The sequence below is a fragment of the Lissotriton helveticus genome, chromosome 6, assembly GCF_964261635.1.
Source record: "Lissotriton helveticus chromosome 6, aLisHel1.1, whole genome shotgun sequence".
NCBI lineage: Eukaryota > Metazoa > Chordata > Amphibia > Caudata > Salamandridae > Lissotriton > Lissotriton helveticus.
The window spans coordinates 914909058-914926706 of NC_136067.1; the positions used below are offsets into that span (position 1 = coordinate 914909058).

Below are 17649 nucleotides of genomic sequence, written 5' to 3' on the forward strand. Positions count from 1 at the left end.
TCTCATTGCCTGGAAATTGGCGGACATTGCTTTCATAGGGAAACTTCTGTGGGGTTACACCCCGTCAGAGGTGGTAGTGGGGCGGAAGATGTTAGAAGGTTGGGCTAGGGAGAGGGGGGGAGAGTATGGTGCATAGCCCCCTTTCTTGGCAGACGCTAGCCCGGTTATTGGAGGCTTTACCAGCAGTCTCTAGGGACGCTTTTGAGGCTTGTTTGTTCTCAATCATTATGATATGGATGTTTTTGGGGCTTTTAGGGTTTCCGAGCTCTTGGTCGGCACGGTTAAAAAGGGTGTTCTTTAGAAAGATTTGTCCATCGAGCATAGAGGGATACATGTTTGGCTGGCCAGTTACAAAACGGACCAGAGGAGAGTAGGGAAAGGGGTTAGGTTGGAAGCGGCTGTACCAATTTCTATGTGCCTGCTACATTGGGCCCGCCGTTGGCAAACTTTGTCAGGAAGCTCGGGGGAGGAGGTGGTTTTCAAGCACTACAATGAGAAGAGGGTGACAGATTACCAGCTGTGCATGGTGTTCCGGAAGGCTTTGCACAATATTGGGATGGATGGGGCCAGTTATGGGATACATTGTTTCTGGATCGGGGCAGCAACAGAGGCACAAAACAGGGGCTGGATACGGGGGATATAATGCTGCTGGGGCGCTGGTCTTTAGACTGTTTTCAACGCTATGTAAGAAGGAATGCGGAGGAGGTGCATGCGTCATCCTCCTTTGTGTGAGTCTCATTCTATTTTCTCTCATTACAGGTTCGGTGGTGGGTCCCCAATCGAAGGAATTGACCATATGGATAGTGGGACACTCATTTATCAAATGGGTGCACGTCCAAGCGTGCCGGTGTTATTTGGTGCAATGTTGGGTTTAAATGTAAGTCTGTTTAAAATTGTCTGGAAGGGTAAGGGAGGGATGCTTTGGTAGGAATTGATACCGTGTCTGAACAATTTGATGGTAAGGGGACAGTGCCCGGATGTTTTGTTGATTCACCTTGTTGAGAACAATTTGTGTGGAGTGAAGGGTGTGGTCTTGATGGGTGCTTTGAAGAGGGACTTGGTATGTTTAAAGGAGCAATGGTCTGGGTGCCTTGTTTTGTGCCAGAGCTGGTTCTGCGCAGAGTTTGGAGGGGCGCTTTGAACCCTAGGGCCATTGATAGGGCGCGGAGGAAGGTGAACTCGGAAATGTCTAGATTTTGTCGCCATCTCGGTTATGGAAGAATGACAGACAAGGAGCTACACTGAGGCAGTGGAATTTTTCAGATATGACGGAGTGCATCTTTCGAGGCTTGGCATGGATCTTTATTTACTGGAGATCAGGGAGGTGTTGTCAAGATGTTTGAAAGTCCAGACGCATACCTCTTAGAGGGAAAGCAGCTAGCCTACTTGGGAGGCAGAAAGGGGGGGTAGTTTCTCCCCCTCCTTCTTTCTGGGTAGCGGGGGTTATTGGAAGTTTGCCAGGGTTGGCAGAGGTTTTTGGTTATTGTTGGAGTTGGGTTATCGACAGGGAAAGGGTAGGCAGGTTAATTTATAGTTCGGTTACACATGTTCGGTGATTGACAGTTGTAAAGAGGCAGGCAGGGGAGATTGTTTAACGGATGGTTGAAGTGATGGGGTTATACTTTGATGCATTGCTTTGTATTGTTTGTAATGTTGTAATGTACGGGTGGCAGCCGGTTCAAGGACATTTTAGGGGTGGGGCGGGGTCAAGGGTCAGGTATATGGTTGATTAGTGAGGTTTAGTTTTGTAAGGCAATTGCCGAGGAATTATAAGGTTATGTGTACCTGTTTCAATAAAGCGGCCTTTTACACACAATTCTGAGTTTGTGGTCTGCTCCCCCCACCCCTCACTTACAAGTGCCCATATGTGTGGTAGATGCAAGCCTCCCAGCAGTGCTTCCAAATTTAATAATTCAGGCAATTGTTTGTGCACACCTGAGTGTATGTACATACCTGTTTTGACGCATAAAAACATCAAATCAGATATTTGCAGTTTATTAAATTAAACAAGTTGCGTAGAAACACGATGCGGCGTGACATTAGTTCTGGGATTTTCAGCTGAATTAAAAGCTGCGTTGATAACTGTACTTATATGCCCTCGAGCCATGCTTCATTTGACCCCTGACTTCCGGTGCTGGGCACCTGCACTTAATTGTCAGGCCTGGCACTTATGACAGTCTGAAATTGGTGGCGCTGTTTGCCTAATTTTAAGATGAGCGCAACAACAGCTCTTTATCAATTCAATATACATTGAAAATGATTAATACCTGTTTCCCAATCCAATCTTATAGATCGTGGGGCCTGGAATAATCTGAATTGTCACACTTGTAGGAGTGTGAAGGCTAGCAGTTGTGTTGGTACTGCATTGCAGCTTTGGCAGGGGCAATGTGTGGCACAAGCTGCAGTGGACACCTGATGAGGGCCCTGGCACTTATTTTTATTTATTTTACAATTCAAGTACTGAGTTCGAGTATATAACAGACTGTGTGATCTTATATAATACGCTGCTTATACGTAATCTTTGATCTCTTATTGTGATTGGACAAGAGGTAACGGCAGTGCGCACCTGTGCATGTTTCACTTCCTTCCACTGCAATCAATCCCTCCCATACAGATCAGTTTCTTCTGTTTTCAGCCCGGACACGTCGCACAATAACAGTTCATAAATCCAGACCAGCACTTCAATAAAAAAAATACTGCAGCGATTTATTGATCCAGTGCACATTATGGTGATACAATCCTGATTTATGGAGACATGGCAGCAGCACCAGGAATAGGTTGTTAACACAAAACGAATGTTAGTTACAACTGTTCCTGCTAGCAAGGCATTCCTCAAACAGCGGTCCATCAGACAAAGTGAAAGGTATAAATCCTTTCTCAGGGAAGAAGATAGCGTGGGTTGTAAATCAGTGCATGTGTACTTCAAGGATTTCCCACTCCCACTCTTTCCATCTGTTTCAATATCTTTGTCAATATCATGACGTTTTGAAATTACACCCTAGACAGAGCCAATATGATGGGACTTGTGCCTCACGCTAATGCATGGCGGGCGCTGGGCGGAGAGGAAGGGGCTGGATCTCCTTGGGCCCTCTGCTGCCCTCTGCACCCCAGGCTTGCCACACTACACCTCATGCACCACGATATGCTGCAGAGACTGACATTTCCTGAGTGTCATCATGCACTGCAGAGCCGGCTCACGGCTACAGAGGGCTAGTCCCACTCACTAGCCAGGTATCGTTTGCTGGCAGGCGGGCAACTAGAGCCTAATTTTGGGGGGGGGGGGGGGGGGGGGGTAATTCTTCCAGCCATAGGCAGAGTGGCTCTAAGAAGGGATGAAACCACAACAAAAGCCTAATTAACAAGTAAATGGTCTTTTAAAGACCTGTGAAATACTCGGGTGCGGCTGTAATTAGAGGGTCGCCAGCCCGGAAAGCTGTCTCAGCTGGGCTGACACCACGATGAAGGGGGGTGGGGGGGCTGAAGCCCGGTTAGCCCAATGGGTGTTGCACGCCTTTTTGCTGGTATGTTTTATCCTTGAAGGTGTGGCTGAGTGTCCAAAAGCAGGAAGGTGTAGAACCTCACAACACTACTTTGGCCCCGATTCACAATAATCCTCCACACTTGTGGCAGAGGATCCTCAGTCACGGAGGGGAACTCTGCACTTGTGGTGGGACCCCGCAATGGGAAACTGCAGTCAGGAGATCCTGCTACGGTCGTTTTAACAGCATTATAGGCCCCCAGGCAAAGCAATGCCCTGGGCCCTGCCTACACAACTGCTCACAGGAATAAAAATGTTTAACAGAAAATTGGCGTTAAATTCTGGTTTGCATGGGGCCCTAATGCTCGTAAGGCCCCCGGGCAACTTCCCAGCATGCCCATGCATGGAGACAGCACTGGATCTTGCCACGAGGGCTGAGATCCCGCCTCGACTAAGGATCCTTCGTCACGAGTGGGGAGGTTCTTTGTGCCTATTCAGGTTCACAATGGGAACAAGGCCATAGAGAATGTTGACGAGGAAATAAAAAAAATGTCCATCAGAAAATAATGGGAATTGTAACAATGCATACACATTCTGAAATTCCAAAGAGTGCATCCTGTGCTAGAAATGGTGCAGGTTGGCCAAAGTGCAGCAAATCCACCACACCTGTAGGTGCTAATATTAATCCCATAAAGCAGAACTTCTTAACCCTTTTACTCCATTGAATCACTTTTGGAAGCTAAGGACCCCAAACCTTTTCTAGGATTTGAACCTCAACAATAATCCACAAACAAGTCCATATCAAACCAATATATTACTTATGGACTATTTATATAGGTTGCTGCTGCCTCTCAGTGGCCAGCTTTTCAATATTTGGTTTTATTTCTGAATGGTGAATTCTGAGGTCAGATTCAACATTTCTCAAGCAGTTTCCGTAGTTATGTTTTAGTATAGTCTGACAGGTTTGTTTTCCCATGCAATAATATGTTATGCAGAGCGGGGGAAGGGTGTGAAGGGGGTAGATTATCCATTATGCTTCATAGGCACAGGAGGGCACCAGAGGGCCTGATCCATGCCAAAATGTCAGAATAGCCAATTACTATGTAAACAAGATCTATTTCATATCTATCTAAGATGTATTTTATGTGCATTGAGGTTAAGTGTCTATCATAAAATGTCAACATCGATCTGAGCCTTATGGAGCTACAGCAGACACAACCTTAGACACAACATCCAGTGCATATGTACTAACCTATTTTGCGGGTTCAAACATTCCAATTCACAAAATAGGAGTGTTTGGGAACCACAAAATAGGGTTTTCTCATGTATGAATCCCATTTCCGGAGTCAATAAACTTCTATTGACCCTTAAAATGGAATTCCAAATGATAACTGAATCACAAATTCGAAGAATCAAAGATTAGCAACTGTAATTCTGACGACAAACCATTGAAAAAGTCACTGACTCCCAAGTTCTGGTGGTACCTCATCCACAGAAGGGGAGAGTTCCCCTTTGCACCCCTTACCCTTTGTGAATTCTGGAAAATGATTCCTGGTTGGCAGCGGTCTATTGGCCCACTGCCAACTCTCACAGAAACGTTTAAAAAAAATGTAAGAAGAGTCCTCGTTTCCTTTAAGGATATTAGGACACTTAAAAAAAAACATAAATGTGTTTATTTAAATGAAATCACAGACATGGTGTGACCTATCGAATCACAGATCGAATTGCAACCTTATTCGGAATTTTATGAACCAAAATATGATTAGATGGGTCAAACAACGTCTCCAGGAAGCGCCAGAAGGTGCTACATAAGCACACAAGGGCTCCCGCTCTACGGTTCCTCTGAACCTTTGCCACTGCTGCTCACCTTCCCTGAAACGGTCTGTGGGGCCGCAATGTCTGCCTTTGGTTCCACGCTGGTTCCACCATAAAGCCTACATCCACGCCGGGGCCGAGGACTACATCTCCCGGCATTCCCTGGGTGGTGCCTGTAAACAACGTCTCCAGGAAGCGCCAGGAGGCGCTACATAAGCACACAAGGGCTCCCGCGGCACGGGACGTGCGAGGGCGTGCCAGGGCGCTGCCCGGGCAAAGCCCAGGCCAAGGTCAGGCCCGTCCGTGCCCATCAGGGACCGGCAGAGACTCTACTGGGCCACCCCTCTGATATTTGAACACTGACAGTTAATGTGGTAAGCCCAAATATTTGCATCGACTGTGTATTTCTAAAGTGGGTTTGCGAATTATTAAGACGGTCCACCCTTGTTTGTTAAGCTGTGTTGTGAGTTACAGATCAAATATGAGTAAACGCAAGGGCCCTGCTGCTACGCTGGATGCCTTCATTATCAGGGCAGAATCTCTACTAAACCATGAGATACAAATTGCAGAAAGGCGTTTATCTCTTGATCCGGCAAATTTCCCTATACATAGGCAAATTGCTCTCCCAAACTGTCAGATACTCCGCAACCATCACCGTTAATGCCCAAAATAACAGTTTTAAAAGAGGCATCCCTATTAAATTGTTCTACTGCTTCTTTATCTCTAGGGCAAGATGAAATAAACAGCACAATTCTAGCCTGGCCATGGGACCCAGACTGAGGAAGCAAAGTTTGATAGCAGGGAAAAACGGGGATGATCAGCGAGCAAAAAAGAAAGTCATCCCCGTTACAAGGAAAACCCGGGCTAAGAAAGTAGGGGGGGCAGCTCAAGGTGTAAGATCTAACTCCAGCGCAGATACATAAATTGTAACCAAAAAAACTGTTAGCACCCAGACTGAGGTCAACTATGACCAAAATGATTTTGAATTAGGGAAAATTACCGGGGATATGGAACAAATTATAAATATGACCCTTGTATCTGCAAAGGAGGCCATGTTAACTCAGATAGTTGAGTGCATGAGTGAGAACTTTAGGTCCTTGGAAGGTAAAATAGAACAGCTACATACTGCTATAGGGCACTTGCAGGACAGTAGCAATTTTATCTGCCATACTGTTCAGGAGGGTGGGCCCCAACCAATACGAGATCATTCACCCACACAACCTTTAGCACAAGAAGAGGGTCGGGCCCCATTGGATGAAGACAATGTATGTATTAGGTGTAATGTGTCTAGGGACATAACTAAATCACATTCCAATTCCATAGTAAACAACAGGGTGGATATAACTGAGGGTGGGACACAGGCCACTGTTGGAAATCAAGGAAACCCAGTTGCTAACCAACATGCACAAACAGTTTATGATAGACTGGGTACTCAATCTGGAAGGGAAGTGACACATAGCCCAAAAGGCACAGATATAATACCGAATAGCAATGTTCTACAATTAACCTCTGCCTCATGTCCCTATGTGATAATCTTAGCTGGAGTTCCTGGCTTAAAAGAAACCAGAAAGAGACTTGGCACAATCTAAGGAATAAGACAGTAGACTGGCTAACAAAATTCAAACAATTTAATCCATTGAGAACTGAAGCTATTATAACGGCTCGTAGTGTAGGGTGGGTGGGAGAATCAAGGAAAAACATAAATGGTGACTGCGTGGTGATACATTTTAGACGCCCCCAGATGGTTAGGGATATACTAGATACCAAAGAGGAAATCTCACCTAGGAATACTCGTGTTTGTGCACTTCCATTGGGGTACTTCTATAGACCGATGCCTAGCAAAAATGCCAATGGTATAGATTCTTTGGTATCACTTTCTAATAGATTTGAGAGATTATCATCTCTAGATGATCTAGATTGACATCCAAAGTTTCCCCATTATAGAGCTGATTTGGCAACTCCCCCGACGAATGACTCTATGGTCCGGCCATTGGTTATAGAAGCAACTAGAGTAGAAGCTTTCCACCGTGCGCTATTGATGGTTGGGATCAATGAACCTTCAAATCAGGAGAGAGTAGGGATAACCCAGAGCTCACAAGCTTCTTGTACCTAGGTGCACATAGACATGCCAGTAGGAAGCCATGCTTCTACCCTAGCCAATGGAAACACTGGGAAAGGGCTACTTTCGAGTATAGAGTTGAGAAGGAATTTGGAAGTACGCCTCGTCTCATGGAATATAGCGGGATTAAAAAGGAATTCAATCGATATGACTTGGAATGAATACATAGAGCAGAGTGACATTTCTCTTTTACAGGAGACTTGGACACTGGAAACACCTCATAGAGTGGGTTTAAAAAATGTTTAGTGTGGATGCTAGTCCATCAGCAAAAGGCAGGCTATCAGGGGGCTTGGTGATATGGATAAGGATCTCCCTGGAAATTGACATAATTCCACTAAATATACCATCTCAAGATATGGTGGGTCAGATATGGTGGGTCTTAAATTGGTTTCACGGGATGGCGATGCTTTATATGTAATCAACATCTTTAATAGGCCAAGTCCCGCTAACAAGGAATCATTAGTTATTGAACAGCTTGAATCCTTTTTAGATACATTAGTGCCCAAACCGGGGTAATAATTGGAGGTGACTTCAATCGTAATTTTGAACCCGTATTCGGTTTTGGTAACCTACTTGAGGATGAAGATATGGCAAACAACATTCCTGCCATAGAGAGTGATAAGGAGATAAGGTGTACTGTAGCAGTGGTTCAAATTTTGAAACTTACAATGGGACATAGTCTGAGACCATGCAATGGTCGTCTGCCTTCTGATAGACTAAATGCATACACATTTTGTAGAAGCAGTTCCCGGAGCAATATAGATTATATATTGGTGACAATAGAGTTTTGGCCACATGTGCCTGACCTAAAAATTGATCCCCGAACGGAGAGTGATCATTGCCCTTTACGGCTGACAGTATCATCAAAGTTTTTTCTCCCAACCCAGGAGGGTAAAAAAGATAATGGTACCACTGAAGACGAAATTATATTAAGTAATAATCGTCGAGCTGTGAAGTGGCCATATATTCTAGGGAATCTCCAATCTATGACTAGTATTTATACTATTTTTGCAGACACTATTACACCATATTTAAATCAACCAGCAGATACAATTCCAATGTTAGAGCTACACGTTATTATGGTAGATGCCTAACTCCTGTTCTAAGCAATATACCAAAAGAGGGGAATGCAGGAACCAACTACCGAAATGACTTTGGAAATCTCTGGTATAATAAGGATTGTCGGGTAGCTAAGAAAGAGCTCAACTAGGCAATCAAAAGTAATAGTTCAACTGCAATAAGGGAAAAAAGGTATAATCATAAGTGAGCCCTGGAAAAAGCAAAGAAATTATGGGATGATGATATCTGGTCAAGTTTAATTAGTGCGGCCAAATCCTAGGATCAGGCAGGTTTTTGGAACTTGATAGCTAAAGGGAACAAAACAGGAAGGACACCAAAAGATTTATTTCTTGATGAAAATACTTGGGTTGCACATTTCTTTGGCCCCTACTCAGAAACCAATGGTGTGCAATTTGTGATAAATAAAGACATGGAGAATATTGTAAAGGCTGCCAATTTGCATTTCAGCCTAAAAGAAACAATATCGGCAATTGAGGCAGTTAAACCAGGGAAAGCTCCCGGACCTGATAAAATCCCCGGAGATTTATTAAAACACGATATTGGAGTCTGGGGACCATATATAAACCATCTTTGTAATGCGATAGTCGAATTTGCACCAATACCAGAAACATGGAAAGGGGCAGAAATTGTCACAATTTTTAAAAAGGGCAATCGGCATGAGCCAGCAAACTATCGCCCCATTAGCTTGATTGATTTCACACAAAAGATTTTAGCTAGGCATATTTTAAGTAGATTAACAGAGTGGATTGAAGAGATCGAATTACTTTCGAGATATCAAGCTGGGTTTAGGAAAAAAAATTGTACAATTGACCAAGTTTTTAGATTCATGTGTATTTGCTGGAAGTACATAAACATAAGGAAAGGCAGCTTGTGCATTGCCTTCGTAGATATAAAGGCAGCATTTGATTTGGTACCCCGGAACCTGTTGGGATTCATTTAAAGATTTAGGGGTGCCAGTCGGATTGCTTGTACAAATAATAAGGCTCCACGATAGAAACTTCGCTAAAGTAAGATGAGGGCCTAGGGGAGAACTTACAAAGGCACTATCAATGAGAAGGGGTGTACGCCAAGGGTGCGCATTGGCACCCACCCTGTTCTCTCTTTATGTAAATGATATCCCTCTATATTTGGAAGGCTGCAATAATGATTCACCTAGGTTGGAAGGCGAAGTGGTACCAGCACTATTATTTGCTGGTGACACCATTTTAATTTCGCAAACCCCTAGGGGACTGCTAAGTCTAATGAATTGTTTTACTAAGAAAGGCCTTGAAATAAATTCCAGCAAGACTAAATACATGTCAATAAACCAACATAGATATTTTAAAAGGAATTTAGTGTTAAATGATCAGAGATTAGAGTACGTACAAAGTATTAATTATTTAGGCATCACATTAGATACAAAACTGACTTGGAAGCCACAACTGGAAAAAAAGGATAATCTTGCTTCAAAATTCCACCCTCATTTAAAAAAAGCATAGGGCGAGTATTTCAAAAGCAGTGTACCCCGCTCTATAGGTTTTTTTAATTTAAAGCTCAATCAGCTGCTCTATATGGAGCAAAAATATGGGGTCCTAAAAAACAAAAGTGTGGAGGGTCAACGAGGGGAAATATTTAAACGACCTGTCCACTCATGCCCCTATATCGTGGATACGTAACAACGAAAGAGCGGACCAGGTCAACTAGTGGTGTGTTGCCCTGAATGGAGAGTAGGAATCACGAAGACACCCGTGTGGACTTGTATTGTTGGGTCACATTAGGCTGGAAAGAAGTCCCATCAGACCACCCTCTTGGCAGTATATCATCATGTGGGGATAAACAGCCTTTCCATATACCAAACAATTTTTTTCGGAAATGGAACAAATGGCGCTTTGTGCCATAATTGTGCCCAAAGAAAAATATGAAAAAAGTGCAGTGCTAAAAAACAAATTATGAGTAAAAATGACTACCTAGACTAAGCACATTGCTTATCAATATAAGTGTAGGTGTCAAGATTAAAAACACGCCTAGTAGTAAATGGGTTAGACTACATCATGGCGCTATGTGAAAGGGTCAACTAGTTTCAGCTCGATGGAGCATTGCTCCAGCTTTCATCAGGACCAACAATTAGTAAGCTACTGCAACACAATATACTGTATAGGGTGTACAGAAATAGGATACCAATAGGTTGCATCAAAATACTCTAAAGAGGAAAAGTGTCACCCAGACTTGAAACCTCTATGTCCTCTGTAGATAGAGAAGCATCTTCTACCCAGCTTTGTGTGGGTGAAGACCTCACCTCGCCCGGCAACCGCTCGGGTAATAGAGGCCCCGCTCTGTCCGTCGGTGCCCGCGCTCGAATCCGAGGTTTCAAGTCTGGGTGACACTTTTCCTCTTTAGAGTATTTTGATGCAACCTATTGGTATCCTATTTCTGTACACCCTATACAGTATATTGTGTTGCAGTAGCTTACTAATTGTTGGTCCTGATGAAAGCTGGAGCAATGCTCCATCGAGCTGAAACTAGTTGACCCTTTCACATAGCGCCATGATGTAGTCTAACCCATTTACTACTAGGCGTGTTTTTAATCTTGACACCTACACTTATATTGATAAGCAATGTGCTTAGTCTAGGTAGTCATTTTTACTCATAATTTGTTTTTTAGCACTGCACTTTTTTCATATTTTTCTTTGGGCACAATTATGGCACAAAGCGCCATTTGTTCCATTTCCGAAAAAAATTGTTTGGTATATGGAAAGGCTGTTTATCCCCACATGATGATATACTGCCAAGAGGGTGGTCTGATGGGACTTCTTTCCAGCCTAATGTGACCCAACAATACAAGTCCACACGGGTGTCTTCGTGATTCCTACTCTCCATTCAGGGCAACACACCACTAGTTGACCTGGTCCGCTCTTTCGTTGTTACGCAAAAATATGGGGGCCACACTGCAAAAAGAATTTTGAAGTAGGAGAAAATAACTTCTTTCGGAAATTACTAAGGGCCAGATGTAGGTGGGAGATTTTGGCCATTTACCGGCCGGTAAATGGCCATGGAGATGTAGGGGGATAAAAAACATGCATTTTCGGTAATTTTACCGAATCGGTAATTTTACCGATTCGGTAAAATTACAGAATCGGTAAAATTACCGATTCTGTATATTTTGCCAAATCGGTAAATATACCGGTCGGTAAAATTACCGAAAATGCATGTTTGGTATGTAGGTGCCAATTTTAACATTGACACAGGGCTTTGAAAATCGGTATTTTACCATGCAATACAATTGCATTGTAAAATACCGATTCAGGTGTACATGCACATCTGTGCATGTACACCTGTGCCATGTGGCACACATACATGCCCTTAGGGCATGTAAGTGTGCCACATGGCACACAAGCCTAAAACAGAGGTGCCAGAGGGTGTCAAAGTGACACCCCCTGCACCCTTGCAAAATTCGGTATTTACCGAATCGGTAAATACCGAATTTTACCGATTCGGTAACATTTACCGAATTGGTACCTACATTAGAAATACCTACTCTTAATTACCGAATCGGTAAAATTCGGTAATTAAGAGTCGGTATTTCTGATTTTGCTACATCTGGCCCTAAGTCTCCCAAGTAAGACACCTTTGATTCCAGTTGTTATGGATCTTAATATTAAACGAACAGACAACCATGCTTTATTACGCCCCCTCTTATTTTGGGTAAGGATTTGGTCAATGCCAGAGTTATTACATTATAAAGAAGGTCTCGAGGGGATCATGAAAATTGACCAAAGTAAAGATATTCCAAGGCTTAAACATGTGGCAACGTGGATGAAGAAGATAGGCCTGTATCACTTTTGGGATGAGCCGTCTGTGCTGACCGTGGCATGTAGTAAGCTGTTTAAGTCATCTTTTTGGGCCTACATTAATGACAATGTGTTACATAGTCCTAGTATGGGATCTCTAACATCAAGATTCCTCCTTTTTAAAGAGGTAGCGTAGCTTGAACTATTTTTAGATGAGGTACGACCCCAACTAGCAAAATCTTAGTTTTTGAAATTTAGATATGGGGTCCTACAGACAAATGCCAACAAATCTAGATGGGTCAGTAATTATGACGATAGGAGCCGTGAATGGTGCACATTACGCACAAATGAGGTCAAGGAGGATTAACATTATTTTTCTCCTTGAAATTAAGTGGCTCATTAAAACAGATTGATGCGGGTTGCCATAACTGCTTGGCTGTGGAGCTATCACTGACACAAACTGCTAAATTGTTATTTGTTAATTTTTATAATTTATCTGAGAGTGATTTTTTTAAATAAATTTGTAACTTGCCTATAGGATTTTTTAGCTTCATATAGAGCTAAATATCTAAGCTCTGAGATCATTCTTATGGGTGACTTTAATATTCATCCATGTGGTCAAGCGTGTGTTTTTGATAACTTTGAAGGTCCCATATGTTTGGTACACATGCATTTTGAACACACCAAGCAAGGGGAGGCCCTGGAGAACCTTTTGGCCACCACGAACCTTTTTGAATCTGGGTGCACCTTAGGAGGTCTAATGGCTCCTACTTTTAAAGGAAAGGAGTCGGACACAGTTATAGACTACATATTTAGGTCATGTCAAGTTCTGACCAGAGTGCTAATATATAAGGTGGGGACCTCTGATATTCGAGTTGGTCCCGGGGGCCCACTTAAACTTTAAAGAAACAAAGATCGCGAGTGTGAGGCGTGAGGTGATATCAAAAGACCAGGGCAGGAGACTAAAATGGACAAAAGTTGTCCCAGAAACTTTCATGACGGAAGTCCTATCAAAAGTAGAAAGTGAGGTTGCTATTTGTTTGGATACTGCTGCACCAAGTACTATGATAGTGGGGGCTTTTGATGCTATCTGTAATCAAATTAACACCCACCTGATGACTAAAATTAGCCCTATAATTAGTAAAGATAAAAGATGGTTTGATAGCTCCTGCTCTAGGGCACACTCAGCTCTGCTTAAAGCTCTGAAAGTATGCCCTAGAAATAGGGAGCAAATCACAATATTAAGGAAGACCTATAAACAGGCCATTATGGTCAGGAAAAACCAGATTAAAAAAGATGCCTGGGATAAACTTTTGTCCCCGGAGGTCTTGAGGGACAGTGGGAAATTTTGGTTGACTATAAATGAGTCCTTCTTTTCTGGTGAAGAAAATTCCCCACTAGACTGTAATATCCCTGATGACCGGTGGATACCTCATTTTGAGAACATCTATGGGCTTCAGAGGGCAGAGAGACCGCAAGAGGCGATTTTGAACTTAGAATGAGCCCCTGCAATGGTGTTTCATGAGACTGAAGTAGAAAGAGCTATTATGGAGACCAGGAAGAATAAAGCACCGGGCCCGGATGGGGTCCCAGCAGACCTTTTTAAAGGTTTTCCTAAATTCTGGGCCAGGATATTGACAAATGTTTTTAACGCCTCAGGTGCAAATTTATCCCCGGTATCCTGGTCTAAATCAATTATTATTCCGGTTTTTAAAAAAGGACAAAGAGGTGATCCATCACGTTACAGGCCTATCTCCCTGATTGACTCCGCTGTGAAAATCTTAGGCAGAGTAATACTGGCAAAAATGACAGAATGATTAGAGGGGAGAGAGGTCTTGTCTAACGCCCAGTACGGTTTTAGATCTCAAAGAAGCACATTAAATCAATGTCTTAATTTGCAGCTTCTTATTAGCAAATACACTGTAGCTAAAAAGGGATCCCTCTAAATGGGGTTTATGGATCTCTCCACAGCTTTCGACCTGGTTAACAGGTCGAAGCTGTGGCAAATTTTACTGAACATAGGCATTGACCCTGCCTTAGTCAAATTTTTGGCTGACCTTCATTGCGGCCTACTAGCCACCGTTAGAGTCACCCAGGAAGGGAGATGCACTAGTTATTTTAATTCAGAAAGAGGGGTTAGGCAGGGGTGCATATTGGCACCCCTCCTTTTTACGCTCTACATAAATGCATTAGAACCTGCCCTGAAGGGTGCTACACCAGACGTCCAGCGTGCAGGAGAGACTGCTATCCCAGTTCTCCTTTACGCGGATGATGCTGTTTTATTGGCTCGCACTGGTGTTGGACTAAATAAATTGCTGGATATGTTCGGCAAATTCATGGAGACACTAGATCTGAAAATAAACGCAAAAAACTCCCATGTAATGATAGTGGGGGAACAAAGCAGAAAGAAAAAAATGAAAACCGTTTTCTGTGGTAGAGACGAGGTTAAAAGGGTCCCCATTTTTACCTATCTAGGGCTCCTTTTTGATGATAAAGGGTCCTGGGTTCCACAACTGAAACATAAAAGAAATGTATTTGCTAGATCTACCTCTGCCCTTATGGGCTTTACAAAACAATTAGGGGCTAGACCTATGGAAGCTATTCTGAAGGTATATAATGCCAAGTGTCTAGCCATAGCGACGTATGGCTCGGAGATTTGGGGGTACAACACACAAGAACATCATATTCAAGTGGTAGAAAATAAATTTCTAAGAACCTTATTATCTGTACCACAGTCTACCCCTACTTTTTCTATCCACATGGAGTTGGGGCTGGGTTATCTATCTGACACACTGAAAATAGCCCCGCTGACATGTTGGCTTAAGATCTGGCTTAACCCGGAGATCTCATTGAACCATATGATCATAAGGGACTGTTTAGCTCTAGATAATGCTGGTATAATTCCGTGGCTGGCATACATTGATACTACATTTAAAAAACATGGACGACCTGGGCTTTTTCTGGCCCCTGAAACTATAAAGAAAGAAGATGTAGTTTCAATTAATACCGCCATGGTAAATGTTCTTACATCCGAAAGGGAGGAACTAGAGCTGAGAAAAACTATGGTAAGAGTAAACTTTGGCTTAGTGAGCTCACCTGGTATTGAGCCTTATTTGAAGTTAGTAACTCGCCCTTTCCATCGGTACCTGCTAACAAGATTTCGTTTTAATATAATTCACTTCACTTTGGGAGATTTCCCTAAATGGGGAACACCAGATAATGCCGACCCTTGTAAGTGCGACAATTTTTCCTTACAAGATACCCTACATTTTGTTATGTTTTGCGAATTTTACGCAGACATCAGGAAAAAGTATTTGTTACCTGTGTTAAGGGCAGCGGGCTTTGTGCAGGTCAGGCCGGCACTTCTTTATTTACAACTGTTGAGTAGTGCGCCTATCACGTTTCATGTTGCAAATTTCCTAGTGGCCGCAGAGCGGATTAACAAATTGAAGAAAAGAGTAGGTCATACGGGGGCCGTAGTCAGTTTATGAATATAAGTGTGGATTATTTATTTAAGAAGGAGCTATAAGACATTTTTTTTGTATATAGTGTATGGAATTTTTTAAGTGTAATAATCGTACAGAGATGGATTCATAATGAAACTTTCATGCTTTTTGAATGTGTGAAATTTTTAATGTAAGGTTTGCTGGATTTACAGATATGTGTAATAATTGTACCTGTGTCTTTTTATGATTTTAAGTTATCGAATAAAAGCACTGACTGACTGACTGATGAGGTCAAGGAAGACAATCTGCATATATTATTTTTTTGTCCCCAATACAATATCCCCAGGAAAAGATAGATTAAACCTCTCTGTAAAAATTTGAATGTTAGACATTGTAGAGAGGCGGAACGCATACTGAGGAAAGATACGGCACAATTGGTTATTTTTAGTGTAAGCAGATTTCTATTTAATGTGAACATCTTAAGAGCCAAAACTGGATTGAAACTATAATAGCTAAGATCATGTAATTGCAGTTAATATTTTTATATATCTTTGCACTTCGCACTTTATTAACTTGTGACACCTTACTGATGAATTTTGATGTGGTAAAAGTTCCACCCTTACTGATGTTATTAATCAAATTTTGACAAAAGTTGAATATAATGAATTAAAGGTTGGCGACTAATGGATTTTAGATATGTGATATTTTAAAAAGCCTAGCTTTTATATGTTCTTAAATGGTTTACTGTATTTATTGAAGCTATTAAGTTTTCTTAATTTTATACTTGGAATGGATCATGTAGATGTACCCAAATGCCCCACTATGTGAATTAAAATCAATTGATTGACAGTTAGATAAATGGAAAAGTTTTAACATGTATCTTTTATGCTTGAAATTGACCGGAATAAAGGTTTTGAAATGAAAAGAAATGATTAGATAGATCAATTTGCAAAATGACATACTGGGCGCAACAAAAAAAAATCATGTTCCATCGGGGCCAGTTTTTGGGACCCGAATAATGATACATCTGGCCTCCGTCTCCTTTTCCTAATGAAATATCATCCTTCCACCCACAGAAATATTAGTGATGGTGTAGTTCTAATAACGAAATAACAGAATCTGGGTGTCAAAAGAGATTTGGGGTGCTCATGTAAGATTCACACAGTGAATTGTGTAGTTAAACAAAATACACAGAACAAATTGCCAATATCCTGCTGTGCATCCAGAAAAGGAGAGTGTACACCCAATCTCTCTTAATTACTCAATCTCAGATTGAACACACAAATATAACAATTTCTGAAGCACAAGCCAGTTATTAAATAAATGATAATACGATGATATAAGAAAAAATGAATCTCCAAGTTGCTGGGCTTGTCCAGTTCTTTTATTACGTTCACTTTTTCAATCTTCCACTCCCTTATGCCAACGCGCTTCGTCCTATGCGGGTGTGAACCCACGACTTCCTCAGGGCTGGAAGTAATATACATAGTTACATTGTGGTATCATTGATTAGAATTTCATCAGTAATCCATAATTGCCCCAGAACCGCCTTAGTGCACAAGGGGACTAATCAAAAATGTGAAACATAGTGACATTTGCATCATGCCTACAGTAAATATACTCAATATATCAATGCATTTCTAGTGTATGTTAATACATAAATCAAAAAGACATCCAAGTACATATTTTCGTAGCGCATCCTAACCACAAAGAATGCAGCCATGTACCAAAATATCCCCATAGTGAAAGTGATTCAAACTATGGAAAGATCCTTGTGAGGTTACAATTTAGCAACCTCCCGTGATATGCCCAATACATATTTAATCTAACAGCAGAAATAATAAAAAAGGACTGGTACCTTAGTATATCTTTCACACGTCTTTTCTGTAAACAACAGATTAAACAACAACACTCTATTAGAACTTGAAACCACGGAGGCATGAG

The 17649-nt window shown here is 42.0% G+C and overlaps 1 long non-coding RNA gene across 1 annotated transcript in view; it reads left to right on the forward strand.

The window, feature by feature from the left end:
• The first annotated feature begins 5544 nt into the window (after window positions 1–5544).
• LOC144761600 (uncharacterized) overlaps window positions 5545–17649 on the forward strand; it is a 285477-nt gene continuing 273372 nt past the window's right edge. The window contains exon 1 of the long non-coding RNA XR_013595800.1: window positions 5545–5667. This is a non-coding gene — a long non-coding RNA (uncharacterized LOC144761600). The remainder of the gene's footprint in view (window positions 5668–17649) is intronic.